Below are 11,110 nucleotides of genomic sequence, written 5' to 3' on the forward strand. Positions count from 1 at the left end.
CGCCTGGAGGCACACATGGAGAGACGGATTCCCGGATGGCACGATAGCCAATTTGGATTTCGCCGGGGCCGCTCGACCGTGGACGCGGTAAAGAGGCTGAGATCCATGGCGGAGGACATGGTCGCGCGAGAAGGGGTGGCGGTAGCCGTCTCCTTGGACATCTCCAACGCTTTCAATGGCATTCCTTGGAGCAGGATCGTGGAGGCGCTGCGACACTTCGAGTCCCCGCCATACCTCGTTAGGGTGATTCAGGCCTATCTGAACGATAGGTGGATCACCTACACAGGCAGAAACGGCGTGAAGGAGCGAAGACCGGTGGAGCGCGGCGTGCCGCAGGGCTCGGTACTCGGACCGATTCTGTGGATCACTGCCTATGACTCGGTCCTCCGAAGTCCCATGCCGCCGGGGGCTGGCATGATATGCTACGCGGATGACACGCTGGTGCTGGCCAGCGGACGATGGTGGAACGACGCCGCATGCCTGACTGAGACCGCCGTGGCATGCGCGGTGCACGCCATTCGAAGACTCGGCTTGAGCGTGTCGCCGGCGAAATCGGAAGCCCTGTGGTTCTACGACCAACGACGCAGAGGAACGCCGCCTGCGGATCTGTCGACTATAGTCATCGACGGAGAAGAGGTCCCTGTGGGACACCGGATGAAGTACTTGGGCTTGATCGTCGACAGTAAGTGGACGTTCGAGCCACACTTTGAGTACTTAGCCCCGAAAGTAACGGCCGCAGCCAACGCGCTGTGCGGCCTTTTACCTAACATCGGCGGGGCAGGATTGGGAGTCCGCAGGCTCTACGAAGGAGTGATCAGGTCACGAGTCCTTTACGGAGCGCCCGTATGGGCCGATGATCTGGCGGTGAGCCGGCGTAACCGGACTCTGGTGAGAAGGCTCCACAGGACGATCGCCATCCGGGCAGCGAGGGGATACAGGACGGTGTCCTACGCGACAGCGACCGTGCTGGCCGCGTCCCCCCCGTTCGAGCTACAGGCCCTTGCCCTTCGCCGGGTGTACGAACACCGGAGGGCCGCGACCTCGGACCGACGTGCCACGCCGACGGCACCAACCGTGGACGTTCGGGAGGAAACAAGACTAGAAGCATGGGAGCGGTGGCACTCGCAGCTGTTGGAAGAGGATGCGATGCGCCCTCATCGGGCCGTCCGCGCCGTCCTGCCCAACTGGGACAAGTGGAGAGACAAAGGCGGGGTCCCGCTCACATTCAGGACGACTCAGGTGCTCACCGGCCACGGGGTGTTCGGCGATTACCTGCTCAAGATCCGGCGAGAGGTGACGACCATCTGTCACCACTGTGGGGAGGAGGAGGACACGGCGCGGCACACGCTGGAGGCTTGCCCGGCGTGGGAGGTACCGCGACGTGTCTTACGACTCGAGATCGGCGAGAGATTGGCCCCCGAGACGCTCATCGAAGCTATGCTCAGGGGGCCCCAGGAGTACAGAGCCGTCCGCACCTTCTGCGAGCAAGTTATGCTCGTGAAGGAGCGGGCGGAGAGAGAAAGAGAGAAAGCCCAGCATACCAGCAGGGCGCGGCAACAAGGAGTCTCCGCGCGTCACGGACCGGCGGTACCGCCGCCGTGAACGCGCCCAAGGAGTCATCAAGGAAGTAACAAGACCCAAGGAAAGGGGCGCTAGGGGGCGTGGTCCCCCCTGGCGGCCCCGATCTTCTGTCTAACAAGGAAGTCTCCCGCCCAGCAGGGAGATAGACGGCGAGGAGCGCTTGGTAGTATTCGCAAGAGACCCTGAGCCCTCCTCGAACAGCCGTCTGGAAGACCACCGTGGAGTTTTAGTCGGTAAGAGTCCGACACTTCCCATGCTGCTCGCAGCTGGGAGTCCATGAGGATTTCTCCACGAAAAAAAAAAAAAAAAAAAAAAAAAAAAAAAAAAAAAAAAAAAAAAAAAAAAAAAAAAAAAAAAAAAAAAAAAGGTTGGGGTTAGGTTGGGGTTAGGTTGGGGTTAGGTTGGGGTTAGGTTGGGGTTAGGTTGGGGTTAGGTTGGGGTTAGGTTGGGGTTAGGTTGGGGTTAGGTTCGGGAGGTTGTACTTGCTTCGGCAGTACATATACTAAAATTGGAACGATACAGAGAAGATTAGCATGGCCCCTGCGCAAGGATGACACGCAAAATCGTGAAGCGTTCCACATTTTTTTGTGTAGTATGAAAGGAGAGACGTTTAGCACTCCCCTAGACAAGGATGGAACACATATAAATGGTAAGGCACTGTCGCCTTTCGGCGGCACTTACCGAATTTTTGTACTTGCTTCGGCAGTACATATACTAAAATTGGAACGATACAGAGAAGATTAGCATGGCCCCTGCGCAAGGATGACACGCAAAATCGTGAAGCGTTCCACATTTTTTTAAGTCAACGTCCGTTGGCTGGGGTGAAACACTCGTTCCCGTTAGATCACGAAAGTTAAGCACCCCAGGTTGCGGGGCGGTCTGGGATGGGTGACCGCTCCGTGATGACGTTGGCGCTTTGGATTGCGGTGACCAAATCCGGTTTTTTCGGATTCCACCAAGGACCAGGAGAGACTAGAGGGCACCCCAAACCAGGAGGAAGCAGTACGGGCCACCAGGAGGATGTTCGGGTGGGGAAGTCGGTTTGGGGGACAACCGTTCCACCTGTGGGCGACACCGTGGTACGCCGACGAGAGTTTCCGGCTGGGTGGGGGCAAGAGCGCCTAGTAGGGATTGGTGCCCCCGAACGGCGAGTTCTCCCCCCTCCCCCCGATGAAACCTGCAGATGGACGAAGCTCGGACGCCAACTGGGGGACCCGGAGGCTGAAAGTAGGCAACGGCGACGTGGCCAGAGGTGGATGACCTGCCTCTGGCTCCGGAACAACATCTCGGAGGACAACACCAGCGGCGTCGGACTACAAGCGGTGGTCGAATTCGCGAGAGAACCTACCCTAAGTCCACAAGACGCCAGGATGGTCATCGTGGGGTTTTAGTCGGTAAGAGTCCGACACTACCCGGACGCGTCTGGTGGCGCCCGGGTGTCCATGAGGATTTCCCCACGTAAAAAAAAAAAAAAAAAAAAAAAAAAAAAGGTTCGGGAGGTTGGGGTTAGGTTGGGGTTAGGTTGGGGTTAGGTTGGGGTTAGGTTGGGGTTAGGTTGGGGTTAGGTTGGGGTTAGGTTGGGGTTAGGTTGGGGTTAGGTTGGGGTTAGGTTGGGGTTAGGTTGGGGTTAGGTTGGGGTTAGGTTGGGGTTAGGTTGTACTTGCTTCGGCAGTACATATACTAAAATTGGAACGATACAGAGAAGATTAGCATGGCCCCTGCGCAAGGATGACACGCAAAATCGTGAAGCGTTCCACATTTTTGGGGAGCATGAGGCGGGCATGGGTTCTCGGGGCGTAGGACCACCCCCCGGGAAACCCCGATGGATCTGATGTTCCCCTATAGTCGGGTGGCGGCCGGTCGGTGCCTCTGGTACCCGTCAGGTCGCTGATCCGGTGCGAGGAACTTCGGAGAAGTTGGTGGGCCCATGCCTGTCAAGACCACTCACCTCACCTTCTCGTGGGGCTCCCTGACACCCTGCTCCGGACTCTCCGGGACAGGGTGCGAAAGAGTGAGTGGCACCAGGACAGATTCCCGATGACGACCCGGCGAGAAACAACTTCATTCACCATGGAAGGCACAACAGATAGGAGAAACACGTACAGTACAGGGGAGGGAGACCCCAGTACCGGCGTAGTCGGGGGTAGTCAAGTGGGCCCCACTACGTCGTCAACATACGACCACGGCCGCTCGGGGGTGGGCCGCCAGGCCCCCGAACGTGTTACCACGCCTGGCGAAGCGAGAAGTCTATTCTCGGAAGAATACATGGAGACATCGAGAACTCCGAGGACGAGAAGCGGGTGCCGGGCGGGCAGCGTTTTCCTTGCGCCGGCCCCGTCAGACGGAGCAACAACAATAACAACATCTGCTGCGGGAGGATCGCGGGAGCGAGCGAGGTCGGACGACGAAGAATCGGTAGCCTCGTTCGCGTCTCGCTCATCACTGGCATCAATCGCATCCAGGGGGAAGAAGAGGAGACTGGCGACAGCAGCCACCTTGGAAGTCTCCGAAGATCTGGAGATACAAGTGAGGACGAGTTCGGCCGCGGACGTCAGCGCGGAATTAACGAGACACGTGTCCGAGATCATGAAGGTGGCGACCACATCGTCCAACCTCAAGGGCACGTACGTCAAAGCGCTGAAGGAAGCGGCAAGCTATATCTCGGCCGCATGGAAGAGCGAGGCCCCGCGAAGGAGAGAACAAGCGGGCAGCAGCGGCAACAACGCGGCAATGAGGCTGGTGGAGGCGAGACTGTCCGCGTTGGAGGAGGAGAACGCCGCCCTTAGGAGAGAGCTGGCAAGGAGGTCTATGCCCGCGATCGAAGGCCTGCGGGGCGGCGGTGCCGACGCGGACCGCCCACGGGTCGAGGCTGCAACCCAAGAAGCGCGACTCGACGCCCTCGAGAGAAAGCTAGAAGAGTTGGGTCCCTCCATAACGAAGATGGTGGAGAGACAACTCGGGAGTCTATTGAAGCCGCAGCAGCAACAACAACAACAGCTGCAACAACAGCGGCAGCAGCAACAAAGCACTCCCGAAACCCGACGGAGCGCGGAATACTCCGCTACTCGCCCCCCCGCCCGCACAGATCCCCCGCCGCCCCCAAGGACTCGGGAGGACGGCGGGTGGAGCGTGGTGGTAGGGAGAAAAAGTAAGATGGGGCAGAAGAACATCGCCGAAAGGAAGCTGGACGCCGCTGGAGGAGAGGAGAAGTCCCGGCCACCAGCGACTGTCCAAAAACCGTGGGCAGATAGGATGGGAGGCGCGCCGAAATCGGGCAGCGGTGGCACCGTTAAAAAGCCATTCAGGAAGGAAAAGACGTCGCCAACAGTCAAGCTCCCTCGCGCACCGAGTACATCCGCGGTAACACTGACGCTAAGCGAGGGAGCCAACATGTCGTATGCCGACGTCGTAACGACGGCCAGAAGAGCTATCCCCCTCGGCGAGATAGGCGTGCAGGCCGTCACGATGAAGAAGGCGGTGACGGGCGCCATCGTCATCAGAGTCCCGAGGGACAAGGACAGAGAAAAGGCGTCGATCCTTGCGACGCGCCTGGCAGACGTTCTGGACCCGACCAAGGTAAGGGTCGGAACTCCCACGATCAAAGCCGAGCTGAGAGTCACCAATGTGGACATCTCAATGGGCAAGGAGGAGCTGCGTCAGGCTCTGGCCTTGGCCGCGGGATGCAGCAGCGAGGATGTTCGGATCGGCGAGATCGGCGTCTCCAGGGGCGGACTCGGATCGGCATGGGTCAGGTGTCCGGCGGCCGGTGCCCGCAAGCTAGCTCAGGCGGGCAGGGTGGTCTTGGGGTGGTCCATCGCGAGGGTCTCTGCCATACCGAAGAGACCCCTACAGTGCTTCAAGTGCCTGGAGTTGGGGCACGTACGGGCAACTTGCACGTCCGCCGAGGATAGAAGCCGTCTTTGCTACAGGTGCGGTGAAAGCGGGCACCGCGCCAGGGGATGTCCCGCTCTGGCGCCGAAATGTCCCTTATGCGAGCGGCTGGGAGCTCCATCCGGACACAGGATGGGCGGAGTGGCATGTGCCCCCCCGAAAATCAAGAGAAGTAAGGAGCAGCTTACCCGTCGGTCTGCCGCCGCCGCCGACACCGTTATCACTACCATCGCCGGCGGCAACGAGAACTACGGCGGAAACGCTACCGGGGCGGAGTCACCATCAGCAGTGACGAGTGGCCGGGAGGAGGCCATGGAGCTGGCGGAGTAACTTCAACCGCCTGCTCCAATGTAACATAGGAAGAGCCAGACGGGCGCAGGACCTGCTTCTCCAGGCTATACGGGAGAATCGGGTCGCACTCGCTGTGGTGGCTGAACCATACCGCGTCCCCGACGCCCCCAACTGGATCGGGGACCTGATCGGATCAACAGCCATAACATGGACGCCGGCGTTGTGTTCGCCCGGCGCCCTGCTGGATCGCGGTAACGGCTTCGTCGCCGTCGAGTGGAACGGGATCGCGATAGTGGGCATTTACGTCTCGCCCAACAGCGGAGTGGCCTCGTTCGGGGACTTCCTGGACGAGGTCGGTGACTGCGTTCGTAGATGCCTGCCTCGTCAGGTACTCGTCCTTGGGGACTTCAACGCGCGCTCGTCGCAATGGGGGGATACCAGGACGGACTCCCGCGGCAGAATTCTGACAGACTGGGCCGCGACGCTCGGGCTGATTCTGGTGAACAGGGGCACAACTAGCACCTGCGTGGCGTGGAGGGGATCGTCCATCGTCGACGTTACCTGGGCTACCGCCGGGCTCTACCGAAAGATCCACGGATGGAGAGTGGCCGACAGAATGGAGACCTTATCGGACCACCTCTATATAATGATGGAAATGGAGGGGGAGGCCGCCGCCTGCGACAGCGGTGCCCGACGACGACGAGAGGAGAACCGGTCCCGTCGACCACCACCATCCACACCTAGGTGGCGCTTGAAGGAGAGGGACAAGGACATGCTGCGGGCGGCGGTCACTGTCTCCGCCTGGAGCTGGGACGCACGGGGGGACAACACCACAACCCCCCCCACCACCACCTCCACACTGGGTAGCGTCGACGAGGAGGCTGACGAACTCCACGGATACATGATCGCGGCATGCGACGCCTCTATGCCGCGCTCCGCCCCGGGAAACAGAGGCGACCGTTCCGTGTATTGGTGGACACCGGAAATAGCCGATATGCGGGCGGGTTGCATGCGGGCCCGGAGAAGATTCGTAAGGGCGCGTCGCCGCAAACGGACACACGACGAGGTGGAGATCTCTCGCCGCTATGAAGAATACAGAGAGACGAGACGCGCTCTCCAACGGGAGATCAAACTAGCCAAGGCCCGGTGTTGGGATCGATTGATCGAATTGGTCGATTCAGATCCGTGGGGGAGGCCCTATCGCATCGTTACGAAGAAACTGCGACCTTCGGCCCCCCCGCTGACCGAAAACATGGATCCGGCGTTACTGGACAACGTCATCGGGACTTTGTTCCCACGGCGGGACAACAACGAGACGTCCGCGCCAGCCCCTACCACCATCGACGGGACGGCGCCGACGGATTGGAACGAGGAACTTCGAGTGACTGAGGAAGAGTTGCTCGAAGCCGCGAAGAAGATGGCATCCCGCGACGTGGCGCCGGGTCCGGACGGGATCCCGGGCCGAGTCTGGACGGAGTCGATCGACACCTTGGCTCCCCGTTTGCGGCACCTGTTCTCCAGGTGCCTGAGGGAGGGCGCCTATCCTCGGGCGTGGCGCACGGCGAAACTCGTGTTGCTACGGAAGGAGGGTCGACCGCCGGACGCGCCATCGGCATACAGGCCGGTGTGTCTTCTCGACGAGGTGGGTAAACTCTTCGAGAGGATCATAGTCGCCCGCCTGGAGGCACACATGGAGAGACGGATTCCCGGATGGCACGATAGCCAATTTGGATTTCGCCGGGGCCGCTCGACCGTGGACGCGGTAAAGAGGCTGAGATCCATGGCGGAGGACATGGTCGCGCGAGAAGGGGTGGCGGTAGCCGTCTCCTTGGACATCTCCAACGCTTTCAATAGCATTCCTTGGAGCAGGATCGTGGAGGCGCTGCGACACTTCGAGTCCCCGCCATACCTCGTCAGGGTGATTCAGGCCTATCTGAACGATAGGTGGATCACCTACACAGGCAGAAACGGCGTGAAGGAGCGACGACCGGTGGAGCGCGGCGTGCCGCAGGGCTCGGTACTCGGACCGATTCTGTGGATCACTGCCTATGACTCGGTCCTCCGAAGTCCCATGCCGCCGGGGGCTGGCATGATATGCTACGCGGATGACACGCTGGTGCTGGCCAGCGGACGATGGTGGAACGACGCCGCATGCCTGACTGAGACCGCCGTGGCATGCGCGGTGCACGCCATTCGAAGACTCGGCTTGAGCGTGTCGCCGGCGAAATCGGAAGCCCTGTGGTTCTACGACCAACGACGCAGAGGAACGCCGCCTGCGGAGCTGTCGACTATAGTCATCGACGGAGAAGAGGTCCCTGTGGGACACCGGATGAAGTACTTGGGCTTGATCGTCGACAGTAAGTGGACGTTCGAGCCACACTTTGAGTACTTAGCCCCGAAAGTAACGGCCGCAGCCAACGCGCTGTGCGGCCTTTTACCTAACATCGGCGGGGCAGGATTGGGAGTCCGCAGGCTCTACGAAGGAGTGATCAGGTCACGAGTCCTTTACGGAGCGCCCGTATGGGCCGATGATCTGGCGGTGAGCCGGCGTAACCGGACTCTGGTGAGAAGGCTCCACAGGACGATCGCCATCCGGGCAGCGAGGGGATACAGGACGGTGTCCTACGCGACAGCGACCGTGCTGGCCGCGTCCCCCCCGTTCGAGCTACAGGCCCTTGCCCTTCGCCGGGTGTACGAACACCGGAGGGCCGCGACCTTGGACCGACGTGCCATGCCGACGGCACCAACCGTGGACGTTCGGGAGGAAACAAGACTAGAAGCATGGGAGCGGTGGCACTCGCAGCTGTTGGAAGAGGATGCGATGCGCCCTCATCGGGCCGTCCGCGCCGTCCTGCCCAACTGGGACAAGTGGAGAGACAAAGGCGGGGTCCCGCTCACATTCAGGACGACTCAGGTGCTCACCGGCCACGGGGTGTTCGGCGATTACCTGCTCAAGATCCGGCGAGAGGTGGCGACCATCTGTCACCACTGTGGGGAGGAGGAGGACACGGCGCGGCACACGCTGGAGGCTTGCCCGGCGTGGGAGGTACCGCGACGTGTCTTACGACTCGAGATCGGCGAGAGATTGGCCCCCGAGACGCTCATCGAAGCTATGCTCAGGGGGCCCCAGGAGTACAGAGCCGTCCGCACCTTCTGCGAGCAAGTTATGCTCGTGAAGGAGCGGGCGGAGAGAGAAAGAGAGAAAGCCCAGCATACCAGCAGGGCGCGGCAACAAGGAGTCTCCGCGCGTCACGGACCGGCGGTACCGCCGCCGTGAACGCGCCCAAGGAGTCACCAAGGAAGTAACAAGACCCAAGGAAAGGGGCGCTAGGGGGCGTGGTCCCCCCTGGCGGCCCCGATCTTCTGTCTAACAAGGAAGTCTCCCGCCCAGCAGGGAGATAGACGGCGAGGAGCGCTTGGTAGTATTCGCAAGAGACCCTGAGCCCTCCTCGAACAGCCGTCTGGAAGACCACCGTGGAGTTTTAGTCGGTAAGAGTCCGACACTTCCCATGCTGCTCGCAGCTGGGAGTCCATGAGGATTTCTCCACGAAAAAAAAAAAAAAAAAAAAAAAAAAAAAAAAAAAAAAAAAAAAAAAAAAAAAAAAAAAGGTTGGGGTTAGGTTGGGGTTAGGTTGGGGTTAGGTTGGGGTTAGGTTGGGGTTAGGTTGGGGTTAGGTTGGGGTTAGGTTGGGGTTAGGTTGGGGTTAGGTTGGGGTTAGGTTGGGGTTAGGTTGGGGTTAGGTTGGGGTTAGGTTGGGGTTAGGTTGGGGTTAGGTTGGGGTTAGGTTGGGGTTAGGTTGGGGTTAGGTTGGGGTTAGGTTGGGGTTAGGTTGGGGTTAGGTTGGGGTTAGGTTGGGGTTAGGTTGGGGTTAGGTTGGGGTTAGGTTGGGGTTAGGTTGGGGTTAGGTTGGGGTTAGGTTGGGGTTAGGTTGGGGTTAGGTTGGGGTTAGGTTGGGGTTAGGTTGGGGTTAGGTTGGGGTTAGGTTGGGGTTAGGTTGGGGTTAGGTTGGGGTTAGGTTGGGGTTAGGTTGGGGTTAGGTTGGGGTTAGGTTGGGGTTAGGTTGGGGTTAGGTTGGGGTTAGGTTGGGGTTAGGTTGGGGTTAGGTTGGGGTTAGGTTGGGGTTAGGTTGGGGTTAGGTTGGGGTTAGGTTGGGGTTAGGTTGGGGTTAGGTTGGGGTTAGGTTGGGGTTAGGTTGGGGTTAGGTTGGGGTTAGGTTGGGGTTAGGTTGGGGTTAGGTTGGGGTTAGGTTGGGGTTAGGTTGGGGTTAGGTTGGGGTTAGGTTGGGGTTAGGTTGGGGTTAGGTTGGGGTTAGGTTGGGGTTAGGTTGGGGTTAGGTTGGGGTTAGGTTGGGGTTAGGTTGGGGTTAGGTTGGGGTTAGGTTGGGGTTAGGTTGGGGTTAGGTTGGGGTTAGGTTGGGGTTAGGTTGGGGTTAGGTTGGGGTTAGGTTGGGGTTAGGTTGGGGTTAGGTTGGGGTTAGGTTGGGGTTAGGTTGGGGTTAGGTTGGGGTTAGGTTGGGGTTAGGTTGGGGTTAGGTTGGGGTTAGGTTGGGGTTAGGTTGGGGTTAGGTTGGGGTTAGGTTGGGGTTAGGTTGGGGTTAGGTTGGGGTTAGGTTGGGGTTAGGTTGGGGTTAGGTTGGGGTTAGGTTGGGGTTAGGTTGGGGTTAGGTTGGGGTTAGGTTGGGGTTAGGTTGGGGTTAGGTTGGGGAGCATGAGGCAGGCATGGGTTCTCGGGGCGTAGGACCACCCCCCGGGAAACCCCGATGGATCTGATGTTCCCCTATAGTCGGGTGGCGGCCGGTCGGTGCCTCTGGTACCCGTCAGGTCGCTGATCCGGTGCGAGGAACTTCGGAGAAGTTGGTGGGCCCATGCCTGTCAAGACCACTCACCTCACCTTCTCGTGGGGCTCCCTGTCACCCTGCTCCGGACTCTCCGGGACAGGGTGCGAAAGAGTGAGTGGCACCAGGACAGATTCCCGATGACGACCCGGCGAGAAACAACTTCATTCACCATGGAAGGCACAACAGATAGGAGAAACACGTACAGTACAGGGGAGGGAGACCCCAGTACCGGCGTAGTCGGGGGTAGTCAAGTGGGCCCCACTACGTCGTCAACATACGACCACGGCCGCTCGGGGGTGGGCCGCCAGGCCCCCGAACGAGTTACCACGCCTGGCGAAGCGAGAAGTCTACTCTCGGAAGAATACACGGAGACACCGAGAACTCCGAGGACGAGAAGCGGGTGCCGGGCGGGCAGCGTTTTCCTTGCGCCGGCCCCGTCAGACGGAGCAACAACAATAACAACATCTGCTGCGGGAGGATCGCGGGAGCGAGCGAGGTCGGACGACGAA

General features: G+C 59.9%; 3 non-coding genes across 3 annotated transcripts; all 3 read left to right on the forward strand.

Annotated features, from left to right (window-relative positions):
• Positions 1-2,059: 2,059 nt before the first annotated feature.
• LOC125387191 lies at positions 2,060-2,166 on the forward strand. The gene has a single exon (XR_007227758.1). It is a non-coding gene; the product is annotated as a U6 spliceosomal RNA (small nuclear RNA).
• A 105-nt stretch (positions 2,167-2,271) lies between these two features.
• LOC125387193 lies at positions 2,272-2,378 on the forward strand. The gene has a single exon (XR_007227760.1). It is a non-coding gene; the product is annotated as a U6 spliceosomal RNA (small nuclear RNA).
• An 859-nt stretch (positions 2,379-3,237) lies between these two features.
• On the forward strand, positions 3,238-3,344 carry LOC125387192. The gene has a single exon (XR_007227759.1). It is a non-coding gene; the product is annotated as a U6 spliceosomal RNA (small nuclear RNA).
• The last annotated feature ends 7,766 nt before the right edge of the window (positions 3,345-11,110 follow it).

Source organism: Bombus terrestris, chromosome 2 (assembly GCF_910591885.1).
Source record: "Bombus terrestris chromosome 2, iyBomTerr1.2, whole genome shotgun sequence".
Lineage (NCBI taxonomy): Eukaryota > Metazoa > Arthropoda > Insecta > Hymenoptera > Apidae > Bombus > Bombus terrestris.